Genomic DNA, 17,417 nt, shown 5'->3' with positions numbered 1-17,417 from the left:
AGTACATTGGAAAGTGGATAGGTGTGGGGATACCATGTCGCCAAGTCTCTGCTTATTAGGGGATCCAGCAGTGATGCCCAATATGCCAAAACACTGTGGTGCAGGTGGGGACGGTCACGGCTGCCAGAATAATCCTCAGACTATGGAAATCTTCAGCTGTTGGTTAAAAGCTGGTTGGAATTAATGTTGGAAATAGTGTCATATGAACAGATGCTGGCCAAACTAAATAATGACATAGAAAATTTCAATAAGTCCTGGAACTGTTTCCTTTTCTGCAATACTGGGACAAGTAAACTCCTATGATGAACTGCTGTTTTGGAAAATATTGACGAGTGATCACTTCTGTTTACTGTGGTTGTTTCTGCTAACATCGAGGATATTTAATCTTTTGTGAAACTTTTATTGATTTGACACGCATTGACATTGTTATTTTGTTTTGCTTTGTTTTATTTGTGGTTTTTGTTTTGTGAGGGAGTGGGGGGGGAGGGGGGGGCTATGTACATGTGTTCTGAAACAATAAAAACTTTAATAACAAAAAAAGATGGTTTTATTTTAATCAATATCATCAACAATCCAAGGCAGAATATCAGCAAATAACAGACATTTGTATCCAAAAGGCAGTATTAAAAACGGATCTGCAGGGTTCAATATTGATCAGAGACAAATATTATTCAAGCTAAAAGCAGTCAGCTAAAGGTAGACTTCCTCCATCACCCACTCACTAAAGTCAACAGGTGAGCAACAGGTGATCTTATAATCACTACCAACACCACATGATCCAGAGCAATGCCTGTCCACTACAACTAAACAGGTACGGAATTTCTTTGCTCCATATTTTTTTACATTTGTTACCTGTTTATTTCCCGCATGAAGATGAAAAAGATGGGTAACTATCACCTACTGAGTAGTACAACAGATAAAAGCATTCTTTTCTTCTCCTCCTCCTTCTTCCTCTTCATCATCTGTATTTACAGGGTGGAGAAGCGGAGCTTATTATTACCTCATCGTGTCTGTATCCCAGCCCAGCCCTCTCTCCTAAAGGCATTTGAGTAAACACAGCTAGGTTGTCGACATTAAATCCTGACTCTGCTCTGCACCACACCGTCTCCCTGGCCCTCTTTCACTCACAAGATATATTAGCAAGGGTCCTTTCTCTTCTCACTTTCCCCAAGAATTCACACAGATGCATTTCCCAACAAAAGCAGGCCATTAATCTCCTGGAAGGTAACACAATCTCCTTGAAGCTAAGGTGCAACATGCCACTCTGTGATTTAGTATGGACACACAAGGACAAGCAAGAATACTGAGAGACAGCAGCCACTTCACACACTGTAAAGATCACTAACAAACTGCAAACTGAGCACACAGGGCTTTTCAGGGATCTCAGCATTTGGTGACACTTTCACCAGGGGAATAGAAAAAGCAACTTGAAGCTGATAAAAACACCCTATATGTCAACATAACCCCCTTCAATCAAGTCATTGTCACCATATATATTTTTGTTTTGTAGCGTGTCAGCATAAATTAGAATATCAAAGTATATACATTGAGTCAGAGGATCATTAGTCACAGTTTAGTTTTATTTAACATAGTTGTTTCAGCCCTTTGTCACCATTCTGCCCTAAAAGATGTATATTTTCAGTAATATAAATTTCCACTTCTTAAGGCTTGCAACTAAATTTTCTGACTGTGTATACGTAGTACTGAAACCTCAACATTTTCCTTCAGTTTTCCAGCAGCTCTACTTGTGCACTATAAGTTCAAGACCCTACTATGTTTATGCTTTGTGTCACAAATTATTTATAACAATCATGCAAATAAACTAGGACCCTGTTTTTGAATAGGGTTATTTCTCAAGAAGACTTGATTTAAAGGGGGACTGTACTGATATTCTGAAATTTCCCAAGAGCCAGTGTTTGCAATGTTTCTGAGGCAACCTGCATATAGTACAAAGATGAACTGGGAAAGTAAAATTGAATACTCAAGGGAGTCAAGCGTTACATGTGGATTTAAACTTGGTGGACAAAGCACTACAGTAATAAAAGGTACCTGAAGACTCACCACACAATTGTTTTCAAAGCTAAGTCCCTACAGACGGTGCAACCCAACAATCAACTTGTGATGAATTTATTGTAAGCTATGAGATTTCATATTGTGGTGCATATGTGCTAAAATTGCTGTAAGGTCAATTTGTTTGCGTATGTGCGTTACATCAATATATGGAACATGGTGGTGCTAGGATTGACACTGTCAATAAAATAAGAAAATAAGTAATTGTTCTTTATTTGGCAATTAAATGTTACTGAAACATGGGAAATATCAAGGCCAGCAAAACTGGCGGGACCCGACAAACTGTTGTGGCCTTCAGGTGTTGACGTTACGGTGACAAACAAATATAGGGGCCTTTTAAAAACATCCACTCGGTACTCACCATATCCATAGAAGTGTAAACTCTTGCAATAATATAGATGTGACCACCCCCCACACACTTTACGGCCCTGCCCTGCCCATTCATTGGTCCCACCGGACATTTACACAGACTGCACACAGCTCTGACAATCTGTGACTGGCATCTTTGTCTGTACTTATATGCAGACAGAGACAGCGACAGATAAAACCTACAACATTGAAATCTGGACCAAAAGGCTCAGTTTGTCATAACAGTCGCCCAAAGGTTTACATACATGCTCCAGCTCCGGGTCGGGATCAGGAACCGGTCTGACTCTGATACGGTCACTGTCTAAACCAAATCTTTCTAAAATTAAATGAGAATTCTGTATTTGTGCCACATCTGGTCCAAATGCCGTATTTATAGAGCTGTGGTGACGTTTTCTTTCCACCGGACAGTATTGGAAAAAAAACCTCTGATGTCGGTCATGTCCGTTAACGGGTCCAAATGCTCACCTACACTTTGCTCAGAGCAATTATTTTTGCTAAGGCCGAAAAATTGCGCAAATAGTTTTTTGTTGTTGTTTTTTCGTCCAAAAGCCAGCCAGCCATCAGTAGTCGATGGCTGCTGATGGTTTTCAGGTCTCTGTTGGCTGCTGAAATTCATTTTTGTTTGTTAAATAACACATTAAAGTTTAATCATGGTGTTTTTCATTTTGTTTTTTATGCAAAAATATTGTCAGCAGTTCAGCTGGTTAATGTGTCCCACGCAGAAATCTTTCCTGTACAATTAGTGGAACAGCAAACATAATCTGCGCCTTTTGGCTTCAGACCCAGAGTAAATAGCAGCGCTACGCCGTAACGTGATGATGCGCTGGAACCATTAGTTTGTCCTGCTACTGGAGGACACTTGACATCTATTTTTGTCATGAAGTGGTTTTGGAGGTGGTGAGAAAGACGCTGGCAGGCCCAGGTAGACATGATGTAAATGATAATTTAATGATAAATTCATACAACCGAGAGCAGACTGACGACAGGAGACAAGACGATTGACTTGGACCCGACAAGAGACAAAAACAACAGGTGGACTTAAATCCACAGGGAGGGTAATCAGGGAATGAGACACACCTGGGAACAATCAACAGTGAAGACAGGAACTTGACTAAACACAGAAAACCTCAAAAATAACTACACAGAAAACACAGATCGTCACAATTTTATTATATGGTTTTACTCTTTCAAATATTTGACCAGTCACAATTTTTGTCATATTCTATCCATCTTCGACATTATCATGCGTATTTTGCACTTGCAATTAATCGGTGAGCAGAGGGCGCCCGTGGCTGTATGCACCGTGCAGACCTTGACATTTTCCTTTAAGTAAAAAAAGAAAAGATTTTTTAAAATTATTTTATTATCTAACCCTCTTTAAAATTGTAGAGAAAAAAAAATGTTTTGTGTCAAAACATCATGTACATAGCTCACATCTGTGTGGTACATACTTTGTAGCCCAGATGGGGTGTTGGGAATGCCAAAACCTAAATCGTATTGGTCAGTTTACTTTTATTTGGCAGCCCTGCGCTTTTTCTGTAAGCTACCGGGTCGCCGGTTTATGAGCTTTCTTTGTGGTTTGGCAATAAAGCTGACGGGTCACCCGGTTGGACAACTGTTTAGGGTTACCGCTAATTAACCGGCTAGCTACGCATGTCAAAAACACATTGGACTCTTCAAGTTTGACACGTGTGCACTTTGCATCTGGTTTAAGTCTATGTCTATGTGAAGTGTCGGACGCGTCTTCAAAGGCTCAAAACGCAACAAACGGTTCAAATCGCGCCTTGCTAGATGCTCGAAACGAGCTACAACGGTTCTGGACGCGCCTGACACTCAAAACGCGTTTGGTGTGAACACACCATAAGACTGAGTGTTAAACAATTAAATCTAGTTGAAATGTTTGCCAAAAGAGTAGAAATTAATCAAACACTGTTGCTCCGCTTGCTCTGGATGTCTGACACACCACCTCAACATGGGAATCTCTATCCTCCAATCACACGGGTAGGCTTTGCTTTCATGGCCTTATTATTTATCATTAAAAAAATAGATCCGCTGTTTTAGGCACGTGTGGCCTGTATTTGTGTGGTTTAGGTTTATGCTGGTTTTTCACAAGCACATGATGCGCTTTGGAGATGTGGTTGTGCTCTTGTGGGTCAGGTGCAGTAATAGTGTTGTGCTGCCCTCTGATAATATCCTGCAAGCACCGCTGGGTGAGCAGTTACTTAACCATTAAGCATATGATGTAATGATGACAAAACCTTCATACAACATGTTGCTTTAATAACATTAATCTCTGTATTCAGCTGTTCATGAGGTTGGCTGCAGGCATTTGTCCAACTTTTACATTTTTTCAGACTCCAGTTTTAAAATGGAATCACATTTATTTTGCTGTCTAATGCTCTGTGTAAAGTGCACCTTGCGCATTTTCCCCACTGACAACTTTTAACCATTTTTTCTGATTATTTTCCACCAAATCTTTATGACCGCAGTGCATTTAATAGTCAGCAATCAGTAAATCAGTAGCCAGATCGCAATGTATAGCAGACCTGACAACTTTGGCCTTCAGGTGAGGGGAGATCACTTCAGGGCAAATTGTGACAAATCCAGAGTTGATTGACAGGTGCCATCATGTCAACTGAGCAAGTGCGCACACCTGATATTCAAAATGACGAAACACCTCATGGCCCCCCCACTTCAAAAATGAATCCGGCTGGTGAGTAGGAAGATGCACATCTCTGAGCGAACAGCAACAGAGAGACAAGGCAAATATGAAAATGTTTGAGTGTTTTAGAGTGGACAGGTTGACATGAGACAGAAAGGAGTAGGACAGCAACACTGCAGACACAGAGCTAAGCAGACCTGAGCATCAGAATCACAGTTATTCAACAATCACCTCCTGATACTGATATTAGGTAATGTATGAAATATTTGTATTGCTAAAAGCAAGGTAAAAAAAAAAAAGACTTTTGAAAAAAGTTACATCTGTTTTTGTATGTACAGCATATTCAGACGTATGCCGTAACTGGCTAAAAACATAATTCATTTTGTGTTATTTCCAGTGAATTAATCAAAAGGTTTTTAAATTTTACATAGAATTTCTAATGCCTCCAATAAATGGCTGAGTTCTTTACATTCTTTTTATGTCTGACGGTGTTGACAAAAACTCTGGACACAATTTCAAATATTGCGTTCCCTCGCAAAAGGTTTTGTGTATTCTCGCAATACTGTACTGATCAGTTTATGCGGCATAATTGAATACTTTAAGCCTTTCTTACGGTGGCTGCCGTACTTTCTGCTTCAATACGAGGCTATGTAAGGTTTTTCCATGAATGTTAATATCTTTGTGAAATATCTGAAGTTTTATTTATTTTTCTTTAGTATAGAAATGCACCACAAACCTATAACCAGAAACTTTCCGTAAGTAGGAAAGAAATAAAAATACATCCAAACTATTTGGACTTTTTCTGAGTTATTACCGTGGGGTAATAAGTCATCTGTCATCTGACAGTTTTGATTGTGTCTCTGTTGTGCTGGAAGTCTGAATGGTTTAAAGGGCCGTTTCCATGTGCAGATCCATCTCAACCCACAGACACAAACATGCAGTTAAATAGAGTTTCAATCAGTTTTTGCACCAAAGAGTTAATAATAATAAGTTTTCACTGAGGCTCTGTAAGTGTCATATGAATGAAATAAGTAATTATTGATATGCAGGGGTGCCGCCAGGAATCTTGGGGCCCCCTGACAAAATATTTGTTTGGGCCCCCCTGCACAATTTTTGAGTCTATTTGACCCATAAAAAGCGTCACAATTTTAAAGGCTGCATCTGCCTTGCTTTCTTTGGTTCAATTCAGATAATTAGCACAACATTTACTGCTCATGAATTTAACATCCAACAGTCCACATCCAGTATGCAAGTAGGTTGCTTACATTTTTTTCTATTAGTTTTAGATACTGAAATGTCTCCCCATGAGCAACAGTCAAAGGCAACGTGCAACTACACATAAAGCAATCCAGACTTCTCAAAAATGTTATGTAGTTGCATTTTATATAACTTTCATAAAAAATAATGTTTTCTCCATATTTGTTAAAGCTGTCACCATATCATAGCAGTTTGTTATGAGACAGATAATCTGAAAACAATCAATCTCCTCCATCTCCTTCCTGAATTACTATTACTGGTTAAAGTAATGCACCATTCTGACCAAAACAACCAATCAGAACTAGGTGGACGCTCTTAGTGCTGTCAATTATCCTCATTGACTCACTGCTAAATGTGCTAATAGTGGAGAAACAACTTATCATTACAAGAAACCGTTTATCTACTGTCATTCAAGCTGCAGTATGTAACTTTAATAAAGAATATGTTTTCTCCATATTTGTTAAAGCTGTGAACTGAGCATTCACAGTTTTGTGCTATACTAGTTGTAGGACGGCACAAGTCAAGGTGGTTGGGGGGAAGGATGAGCAGCACCACATGAGATTGTCATTGACAGCGTAAAAACTCTCCTGCCACTGACTAGTTGTTTCCAACGCTGGGAGAAAGCAGAGGAAATAGATTTTTCACACATTACCTTTCATGCCATACTGTCACAACATAATGACAGTTTTAAAACATATGTGGAAAAAAAATTATATAAAAGTTACATACTGCAGCTTTAATTTAACTCAGGAGAGGACGGGTCAGGAGGGACGTGGGTTAGAGCTACTGCTGACTGACTCACCTGTTAAGTGGTAAAAAGTACAAAGCACAAGTTAAATATATAAATATGTACGTAATTTATTTCCTTAATTCATTAAATGCTCGATAAAGAGAGGCAAACAGTAGTCTGTAGCTAAGCTAATTATGCTAAATGGTTGATAATCTCACACAGTCTACTCACCTCTCTTGGAGAAAAACTGGGTTATAAATTAACTCTCTTGCCTTTTTCTCCCTCTCTCTCTCTTATTATTATTTTTTTTGAAAACCTGATTTTATAACTTTATAACTTTCTTAGCAGCATAGTAACTGTGACAATCGTTCGTGTCTTCCACTGCTAACAGCGTCACTCTGAAGCGCTCCAAGCAGGAACGAATCATTTAACTCAGATAGGGTAGGGGGGTACAGGGCAAATATGGATGCGTGTTTTTTTTTGGTCTGGGAGTGAGAACATTACATTTTTACTGCTAAAAACAATCTTTGAAAATACAATATGACTAATTTTGTAATCGACAGGGCCCCATTTTTTTTATTTCTATGAACAAAAAATAAATAATTAAATTGTGGAGGGCCCCCCGTTGGTCAGGGTCCCTAGAATTGTCATCACTTTTCCCCCTATACCGCGCACCTGTTGATATGACAGGAGCACGTGGCTTTTGATGTGGGCGTGACTGTCACCAAGTGTGAATGGGAAGGTTACTGGCGCGGTGGCTTTGTGTGTATGAGGAGGCAGCACTTGTGCATTGTTTGGCCCTGTCAGTCTGTGTTGCAGTCCTTGTAAAGTTTGAAGCATGATAATCAAAATGGAATAAATCTATAATTGTGACAGAACAAATAAGTGGCCTGGAGTTAATTGGATACAGGCGTCCGACAGATGCGATTCCCCGGGTTAACTCAGTGCGGCCCTCTACCACCATTAGTTTACCGCACATTTAGGCTTTTTACATATATATATATATATATATATATATTTGAAATGTTAAACTGACATTCGTGACTACAAAATAGACCAGCAAATATTGCAGTAAGCATATTGCGAGGGAACAAAAGTTATTGCGAGGGAATGCAAAAGAAAACATTTTGCCTGTGTCCCCTAGAGGGTTCCATAGAATGCAACCTGCATTTGACTTGGAATGAATGTTTCCAAGTTTCAGGTTTTTCAGTTGTCTTTTTTGAAAGAATACTTACTGCATCATGCCTGCAAGTATTTTGCTTTTTTTTTCTTTGTCTAAATAAAGGTAATTTTATGGTTCCATTTTGCCAGGTCACATAGTAGTATGTACTGTATACCCAAAGCAAAACTCTAATTAATGAATGGACTAAGCTCTGATCTGTCCATCCAAATGGCGATTCCATGCATAATGAGTGCATACGCTCAAAAAATGTGTGGCGCCATATTTTCACACAAGTCATCATTTATAAAAATTAACAGAGTGAAAGTTTGTGTAAATATACGCGCACTTTTTACATGTACAATAACAAACTACAAACACCAAAACTCGCATTTGGTGGTTTTTAACCAGATGGAGCATCATGAAAAATCATGTTAAACTCAGTTTTTCATGATTTTTATCTTATTGTTTAAACTTGAAACAGTGAAACTAAAGCATTTTATCCTCATACTGGTAGCACACACACAGATATATAAATCCAATAAAATAGGAAATTGTCTCTTAAAAATAAAACTATTTGTTGTACATGTAAATGCACATGGGTTTGTGTGCTGAAGTGCATGAAATGTATGTTGTTTGTGGGGCAGCTTTACTCTCTGAAAAAGAAAATTGGTTGGATCATCAGATTAACTCCAAACAGGCCAGGATAGATGATTCTTAAGGAGTATAGACAGACACATAGACATAAGTAGCTGTGGAAAGGTCTGCGTAATAGCGTAACGATGTCAGCTTTGGCACTGCCGGAAGACGGATGAATTCAGAGGGAGCATGTGTTCAGAGACCATATTGATCTGCTGGGACATGTGGATGGTTTATGAGCCTTCAGATTAGCTGGACAGACTATCCTATAGCTCAGCGCAGAATTTGCCCCAAAGATGGCACTTGTTCCAATGTGCTTTAGGGCTCAAAGGTTTAAAGAAGTCGTACGTTACCGGTGCAGCTGAAGCCTCTGACAAGTCGAGACAGTCATCATTCAGTCGAGCCATGCTAACTTTGTGAATGTTCTTTTATGAATACAAAGCACCTCCATTCTTTAAATGTGCAACTTATATGCACAAACCACCACCCCAGTCTGCCAATCCAGGAGAACTGCCCCCGATGTCCATGCGATATTGCAGAGTCGCGTGAGCCAGAGTCTCCTCCTTAGGCTGCCACCTTATTGTGGTGGAGGGGTTTGAGTGTCCCAATGATCCTAGGAGCTATACTGTGTGGGGCTTTATGCCCCTGGTAGGGTCACCCAAGGCAGACAGGTCCTAGATGAGGAACCAGACAAAGCGCAGCCCGAAGACCCCTTATGATGGAAAATATCTTTGGATCTGGCGTTCCCTCGCCTGGACGCGGGTCACCGGGGCCCCACTCTGGAGTCAGGTCTGGAGGTGGGGCACAATGGCGAGCGCCTGGTGGCCGGGCTTTTACCCACGGAGCCCAGCCGGGCTCAGCCCGAAGAGAAGACGTGGGTCCCCCTTCCAATGGGCTCACCACCTGTCGGAGGGACCAAAGGGGTCAGGTGCAGTGTGTTACGGGCGGCAGCCGAGGGAGGGGACCCTGGCGGTCTGATCCTCGGCTGCAGAAGCTCTTGGAACGTGGAACATCACCTCTCTGGTGGGGAAGGAACCGGAGCTAGTGTGCGAGGCTGAGAGGTTCCGGCTAGAAATAGTCGACCTCACCTCGACGCATGGCTCTGGTTCTGGAAGCAGTCTCCTTGAGAGGGGCTGGACGTACTTACACTCTGGAGTTGCCCACGATGAGAGGCGCCAGGCAGGAGTGGGCATACTTTTTGCCCCCCATCTTGGCGCCTGTACGTTGGGGTTTACCCCAATGAATGAGAGGGTAGCCTCCCTCCGCCTACGGGTGGGGGGATGGGTTCTGACTGCTGTCTGTGTTTACAGGCCGAACAGCAGTTCAGATTACCCACCCTTCTTGGAGTCCTTAGAGGGGGTACTGGAGAGTTCCCCTCCTGGGGACTCCCTTGTTCTACTGGGGGACTTCAACGCTCATGTGGGCAATGACGGTGAGACCTGGAGGGGCAGAAGTTAGGGAAGTAGAATGGAAGTTACCAGAAGTAGAGTCAGCAGTAAGCAATTGTTTAATAAACCTGAAACAACTGTCAAATTCATTACAACAGCTAGACCAATAATAGAGCTTCGGAGCGTGACGTCACTGCTCTAGTCGGAGGGGTATCAGCGCCTTCTTTGGTGTCCATAAACAACAGTCTTGCAGTATAAAAACAACAGTCTCGCAGATTTTTTTAATCCAAGTTACTTAAAATAATTTAGCTATGGTACAAACTTGCTGCGTTATTGTCTGTAATGTCCGATCACACGACTGAAACTGTAAAAAGATGGAAAACGGACTTTCGTTTCACTATTTTCCTGCTTGGAAACAATGCGAGGAGGCTAAGCTATCGGAGCTAATGAAAAGAAAACTAATGTCCTGGTATCAGCGTTGAGACGCTGATGTTACGTTCTCCAACATCCCCAGATACCTACAAGTTTGCTCCAGACATTTCCATTCGGGTGAGTGTCTAATTTTGTTCGATGATTTTGTCCGAGTGTTCATGTTAAGTTTCTGTTGAATTCATTTAGGTCGGGCTAATATTGTTTAGGTAGCATAGTCCGAGTTTTGTCAGCGGACCTCGGGGTTATTACATTATTGTGAAGTAAACTATTTTACTAGTGTTATCAAATTTAGAGCATTAATACTGATGTGTGTTCTGATATGTCCTCTTAAAGGCAAACCGACGTATGAAATGGATGAGCTCAATCCTGACTGGGTTCATCGCTGAATATGGGTCACTGTGAGGTCAACGGCACAACGTCGGACCGACATGGGCGTCAATTAAAGAGGCGATACAGCAAAACCATCAACAAGTTACTGAGACTGTTTTTATTATTTACCCCAGAAGAGGTAAATAATGAAAACACAGTAGAGGCAACAGAAGAGGAGTAAGTTGGAGAGGCTGAGGAGGAAGAAACCCAGGAGAGGAGCTCAGCAAGGCTGCAGACTCTGAAGAGGAACCATTTGTGTTGAAATACAGTAGGAAGTGGCTGTTTTCTCTCATTTAATAATTTAATGTATTAAACATCCATGAGTCGTTTGATTCAAGCACTTCAAGTTGCATGTAAACAGGTGAAGAAATGAATCATATTTTAAGTAAAAATTTGATATTTAAATATTTCAGGTAATAAACATACATGTAATGAAAGATTATATTTTTAAATAAATATTTTATGTGATTAAAGTAAACAATTGTATAATCCGACATCTGTCAGGACACTGGGTTTTTCGGTTTGTTTTACTTTTCATTTTATTTAGCTTCATGTTTTTATTAACTTTAGTTTAGCCCTTCATGGTCCTTTTAATATTAGAGGTATTTAGTGTAGTTAGAATTATATTATTGCTTTTCCTTGTTTGTCTGAGTCCATGTCATGTGGAGAGCCATTTCAGTCAAAATTAAATAAATAAATAAATAAATGGGTGAAATAAATAAAAAAATGAGTAAAATAAATCAGAAAATGAAGAAAATGAGTGAAATAAATAAAAAATTTGTTAAATAAATAATTTAGCTTTTTCCTTAACCCAAATTTTTATTTATTTTTCATATTATCAATTTCTCAATTTCCCTTTTTTCATTTATCTATTTTTCATTTACCCATTTTTCATTAATTTATTTTTCATTTAACCATTTTTTAATTTAGCTTTTTCATTAACCCAATTTTTTATTTATTTTTCATATGAATTTCTCAACTTCTCTTTTTCACTTATCTATTTTTCATTTACCCATTTTTCATTAATATTTTTTTTCATTTAACCAGTTTTCAATTTCCCTTTTTTATTAACCGAATTTTTTCATTATTTTATTTTTCAGATTATCAATTTCTCTTTTACATTTATCTATTTTTCATTTATTTTTCATATATATATATATATATATATATATATATATAATCATTTTTTGGCTCATCCTCTCCATAGATCGGGCTTCAAGTAAAGCTCCAGACCTCACAACCTGCCTGCTCTTCCTGGCTGTTTCCAGCTTTCCTCCTCGGAGTCACCAGGCACCAAGCTTCCCCTTCTGGTTCACCTTGGACAAAGTAAGATCTACCACAGCTCGCCTTTTCAATCTCATTGTTCCACATCCCAGATCGGCACTAACCTTGCCCGTTTCACTACAGAACCGGAGTTTTTCCACCACCTCCTGGTTTCCACAAACACCTTCAATCTCTTTTGTAAATAAATCACAACAAACTGTGTGTCATGTCTGCATGTGGGTCAATAAATTACCACAAAACATGGCAAAACGTGGAAATAAACATGAATACAGTAATTCTAGACAAACCTCACTGCTTCCAGTTTTCAAACATTCTATAGACATTGTAGTATCCGTAAAATACATAGATTCAATGTATTTTAACATTGAATCCCAGAAAGCAATGTTTTTTTTTGCTTTCTGTTTTGTTTGTTTTTGCAGAAGAGGGCTGTTTAGGTCATAAGTGGAAGTGGGTGCAGAGATCACACAAGCCCAATATTTATACTGTTAAACTTATTGAAACTTCATGAATGGACAGAGTAGTCTATCTTATGAATATTTTAAAATGTATGTACAAAGCACATAAACCTTTACCAACAAATATTTAAAACAGATTTGTAAAGCGAGAATGCAAAACAAATATCATGAAGTAAAAATGGCATTAAATTGATGATTTGTGTCTTTTTTGGTGTATTTGAAATATTTGATAATAGACATCTGAAGTGAATAGCTAATTTTATTTTTTAGAGAAAAAATAAAATTAGCTATGTTTAATTCTTTCAGAATTCTTTCAGCTCATTTTCAATTATAATTTTGTATTTATTACATAAACTATTCAATTAACTATTAAAATATTATTTTCTGAGCTCACTTTTTACATCATTTTGAAGCATGGTTGTCAGTACAGTTGTTCCTTTCCTTAATTATCTTCATCCAGAATCCCCACCCCCAAGCATCCAGCATCCTACACCCCCGCCCAAGATCTAGCTTTCCAAGTCAGGTCCAGACTGAATGAAGGAGAATATAAAGAGATCTGAATGTCAGTGGGGAGCTGAGTGCATTCCGTTCACCATGTCCAGAGAGAGGTCACCCAGAACAACTTGTGATCCTAGGACAAAGCTGACGACAGCAGGTGGCCACATAAAGAAAAATTCCTGCAAGAATTAGATCTTATCCCAGGGAAGTGCCATTGAGTCATAGATAATACAGCTCCCACTCCACCATCCTGCTGGGTCCAGAAGTATTTACATTTCAATTTCTTTACACAGCGATGCTTTTCATTTTGACCAGGGTGAGATGACAGTGCTGCTGCTATGAAATAAATGGGAAGCAGTTGAAAAACAGAATTATCCTCAGGACCTGAAACATTGCTCAGAATGCCCCACTGTTTCTTTTCATGTATATTTGTGAGATGCAGCAGAAAAATCCCACACACACACACACACACACACACACACACACACACGCACACACACACGCACACACACACACACCCACACACGCACGCACACACACGCACACACACACACACACACACACACACACACACACGCACACACGTGCACACGCACACGGCAGTCATGTACTTGTAACATAACCACTATGTTTGTATTTTTCCTGGATAAATACATTAAGAGTAAATGTATCATCTGGCTTGTATAACAGTTGTTGTTATTTAATGGTAAAATATATCCGAATTTCCACTTTTAAAACTGATTTTTGAACAGGTCATATTGGTTTTTAGGTGTGGCTGATATTAATGTATAAAAAGGGGCGTGTGCGCGCAGCGGCGCAATCAGAGAGGAAGACGCTCCCCGTCAGGTCCGTGCAGCGGGAGACTTGAATTGACTGAACGTTTAAAACAATGAATAAATCGGAGAAAAGAGATAAAACGGTAATCAAATTCGCCCCAGCGCCGCGGATCGTTGCGCTTCAGGAGCTGGATTGGAACTCGCACCCAGGAAACGCCGCCAGGTCAGGAGGACGCCAATTGGCTTGAGGACGCCACGGGGGGAAAGAGAGACATTCCCGGTCCGATCTGGACTTTACGTTTCTTTTTGGGGATAACATTGGCGGTGGTACCACTCTTTTTCTCTCATTTTTCGGGAGGGGTTTTTTGACGCTTTGGATTTTTTGTTTTGGATTGGGACTTTGGATTAAAAGGGGGAAAGTCTCCCAGGATTTGGAACTTTTTGTGGACAATATTCGTATTAAAAAGGATCGAGAATATTTGAACATTTAACCATTTGAGTTTCTTTACTGACATGACATGTTTCTTTACTGACCCTAACCCTTTTGAATTTTTGGTTACTGATTTATTTATCCAGATAACTATTATTATTTTCTTAGGTCGTGGTTTTTGTAATAAATCATTGTTGCTAAAAGTCAAACAAAATTTCATTCTGAGTGGTTGACTATTTATTTTTGTCAATTTAACTGGTGGAACATATTTTACCTGATGCCTGTGAAGTATCCCCCCTGTGTGTATTTGTGAGTTCCGCTTTAAATAGAAGCTGAATTTTACATACTGATAGACATAAATTCCAGATAAGACTGCCACCCATTCACACACACACACACGCACACACACACATGCATGTTTACCCCCAACAGAACTGGTATTTTATTATTTCATCTGTGCAGCTGCATTTCCCCCCTCCCCTGCTTTCTAGTTGTCTGGGGGGCATATAAATGATGCATGAGAATGAAAATGTCACCCTCAAAATAAAGAGAAACCAATTTTGCCACCTAGAAAATGGTAATTTTTAACTTTTTCCTCAGTGTATCCAACTTTTCTGTCAGAGGTCTCTAAGTGAAATGCCAACTCATACAAAAAGCCAAATGCTTCAAAGCATTCAATGAAGGGAAGACATTATTCACACAGATGGTGGATGTCACATGACCAGAGGTCAGCAAATGTGATCTAAACAGACTCGGATCTCACTGTGTTGCTAATTCTGGACGTCACAATGGGACAGGTACTGGAGACATGACTAGCTATTTTGCATTTTTTAAATAATGACCAAATCACTTATCAACAGAATATCACATGTTTTTTCTGCACATTGGAGTTGCTACTTGATCAGATAATCATTCTTTTTGATCACAAAATTTTCACTAAGTATTTTATGTGACTAACTTGAAATAATAAACTGGCATGTTATCTGCCCATTCATAACCTGCTTTGGCACAAGCTACATATGTGTTACATTCTGTGTACATATTTTTCTTCTGATGATTTTTTAAAATATCAGGTGCTTTTAATTTTCCTTTTTCTTCAAATTTTTTTCTGAGCGTTTTCTATTTTTTCATTAAAGATGTTTTTTTTTTTTTGTAAGGATGTATTAAAAAGATGTTTTTTTTGGGAGCCAAAAGTCTGGCTTTGCTCTGGGTTTCACTCAGTGACATGAAGAGGTTTTTTTATATGAAATGTGTTTTGGTGTTGGGTGGCTCAGTTGGAAGAGCTGGAAGAGAATCTGTGGGATTTTTACTTTTACAAAGTGCTGTAGATAAGATACTCATAAACATAATTTAAAATGGTATGAAACATTTTTGGAAACAAGACTCCAAAATTACGGCTTTCAAACAGCCATAAACATTTATTCACAGTGCAACTTTTGTTTTCTTTGCCTCAGAAGAGTTGGCCTTTTACATGTACTCTGACTTTACTTTGTCACTATGTTACATCTTGTATAAAAAAGTAACATTTTTGTGTGCCCAGTGAAATTCTTTAGTTTCATATTGGATGCGGAACGCTTATCATATGTCTAAATAAAACATTTGGATGTAAAGAAAATAGACCTGGGTTACATGCATGGCTACAGTCCTCGATGCGTCTCATAGCAGTCTGACCACCTTTCTCGGATCACTTGCTGACTAACAGCTGATACTTTGATGTCACTAACTCACATGCTGCCCACAGTTAGTTTGCCAAATGGCTTGAGACAACCTATTTTGGATTCCTCCATTGTGGCTTAGCTGAACCTTTTTCAGAACCTTATTCAACTAAGTCACGTAATTGAATTTCTGATCCACTCTCTCATACTGTTGCTTCAGTGCCAAAATGACTTATAATCAGATACAAAGATGGTGTTGATCTAAAGGCAACAACTCCCAAGATAAAAGACAGCTTTTCTTTTTGGTGGCTAATAGAAATTTCTTCCGGAATTTAAAAAGCTCCATAAAAAAAGATGACAGAGTGATTTCAGAAGATCAAAAGAAAGCATCTATTTTAATTTCACGTTTTAATGTGTGATGCATTTATCTTTGTCAGTAAAGTGTAGTTTGTGCCAACATTTTTTTAAAAGACTGTAATAGTGCAGGGTCTTAAAGAGACATGACAGCCAGAAAGGAGGAATGAGCAGCAGTTGGCTGGAATGTGTTGAGTCCAAGACTTCTGGCAACTGGATAGTGTGGAGGAGCCACTTTTCTGTGCATCCTTCAACACTAATTGTAATTTATCTGGTGGTTGATGGGGAATTTGCAACAACAACACAAAGCTTTTGCTAATACAGTGTTTCTCCAACCCTGGTCCTCAATGCACACTGTCCTGCATGTTTTCAATGTTTCCCTGCTTTACTATGCCTGATTCAGCAGTCTGCAGTTCAGCAAACACCTGTCAATTGAAATCACCTGGGCTGAAGCAATGAAACGCCTACAGCATGCAGGGCAGTGTGCCTTGAGGACCAGGGTTGGGAAACACTGTGCTCATAAACACGGATGCAACCTTCAGTTGCTTCTTATAAACATGAAATTCATGTAGGTTTGTGAAAGTTTTACCATTTCTGCTCCAAAGGCCTGATATTCTGGGTCTTTATGAGGGGAAAACCAACATCCTAAACATATCATCATATGTTTGTGTTTTCTATCAGGATGGTAATGTTTCCAGGATTGATCACGTTTGTCTGTTGAACCATGACAATCAGATTAACGTTTCTGAGTACATGCATAACTAAATGCTGACAGAAAACAGAGATGAAACATTAACAGCCCCACTTCAAACTAACCAGCCTAGCTTTGTAAAGTAGCATTGCAGAGTAGCTTCTGCATATGACTCTGATTGTTGCCTTTAATCAAACCA

The 17,417-nt window shown here is 39.3% G+C and overlaps 1 long non-coding RNA gene across 2 annotated transcripts in view; it reads left to right on the top strand.

Annotated features, from left to right (window-relative positions):
- The window catches only part of LOC103458050 (uncharacterized), a 36,379-nt gene extending 22,817 nt beyond the window's left edge, over positions 1–13,562 (top strand). The window contains exons 2-3 of one of the 2 annotated variants that reach the window (XR_014085628.1): positions 12,283–12,401; positions 13,275–13,562. This is a non-coding gene — a long non-coding RNA (uncharacterized LOC103458050). Of the gene's footprint in view, positions 1–12,282; positions 12,402–12,482; positions 12,561–13,274 lie in introns of those variants that run through there. The other variant, XR_532523.3, reaches the window with a different exon arrangement.
- The last annotated feature ends 3,855 nt before the right edge of the window (positions 13,563–17,417 follow it).

This window comes from Poecilia reticulata, chromosome 21 (genome assembly GCF_904066995.2).
Source record: "Poecilia reticulata chromosome 21, P_reticulata-male-v2, whole genome shotgun sequence".
NCBI lineage: Eukaryota > Metazoa > Chordata > Actinopteri > Cyprinodontiformes > Poeciliidae > Poecilia > Poecilia reticulata.
This window is presented reverse-complemented; position numbering and strand designations above follow the sequence as displayed.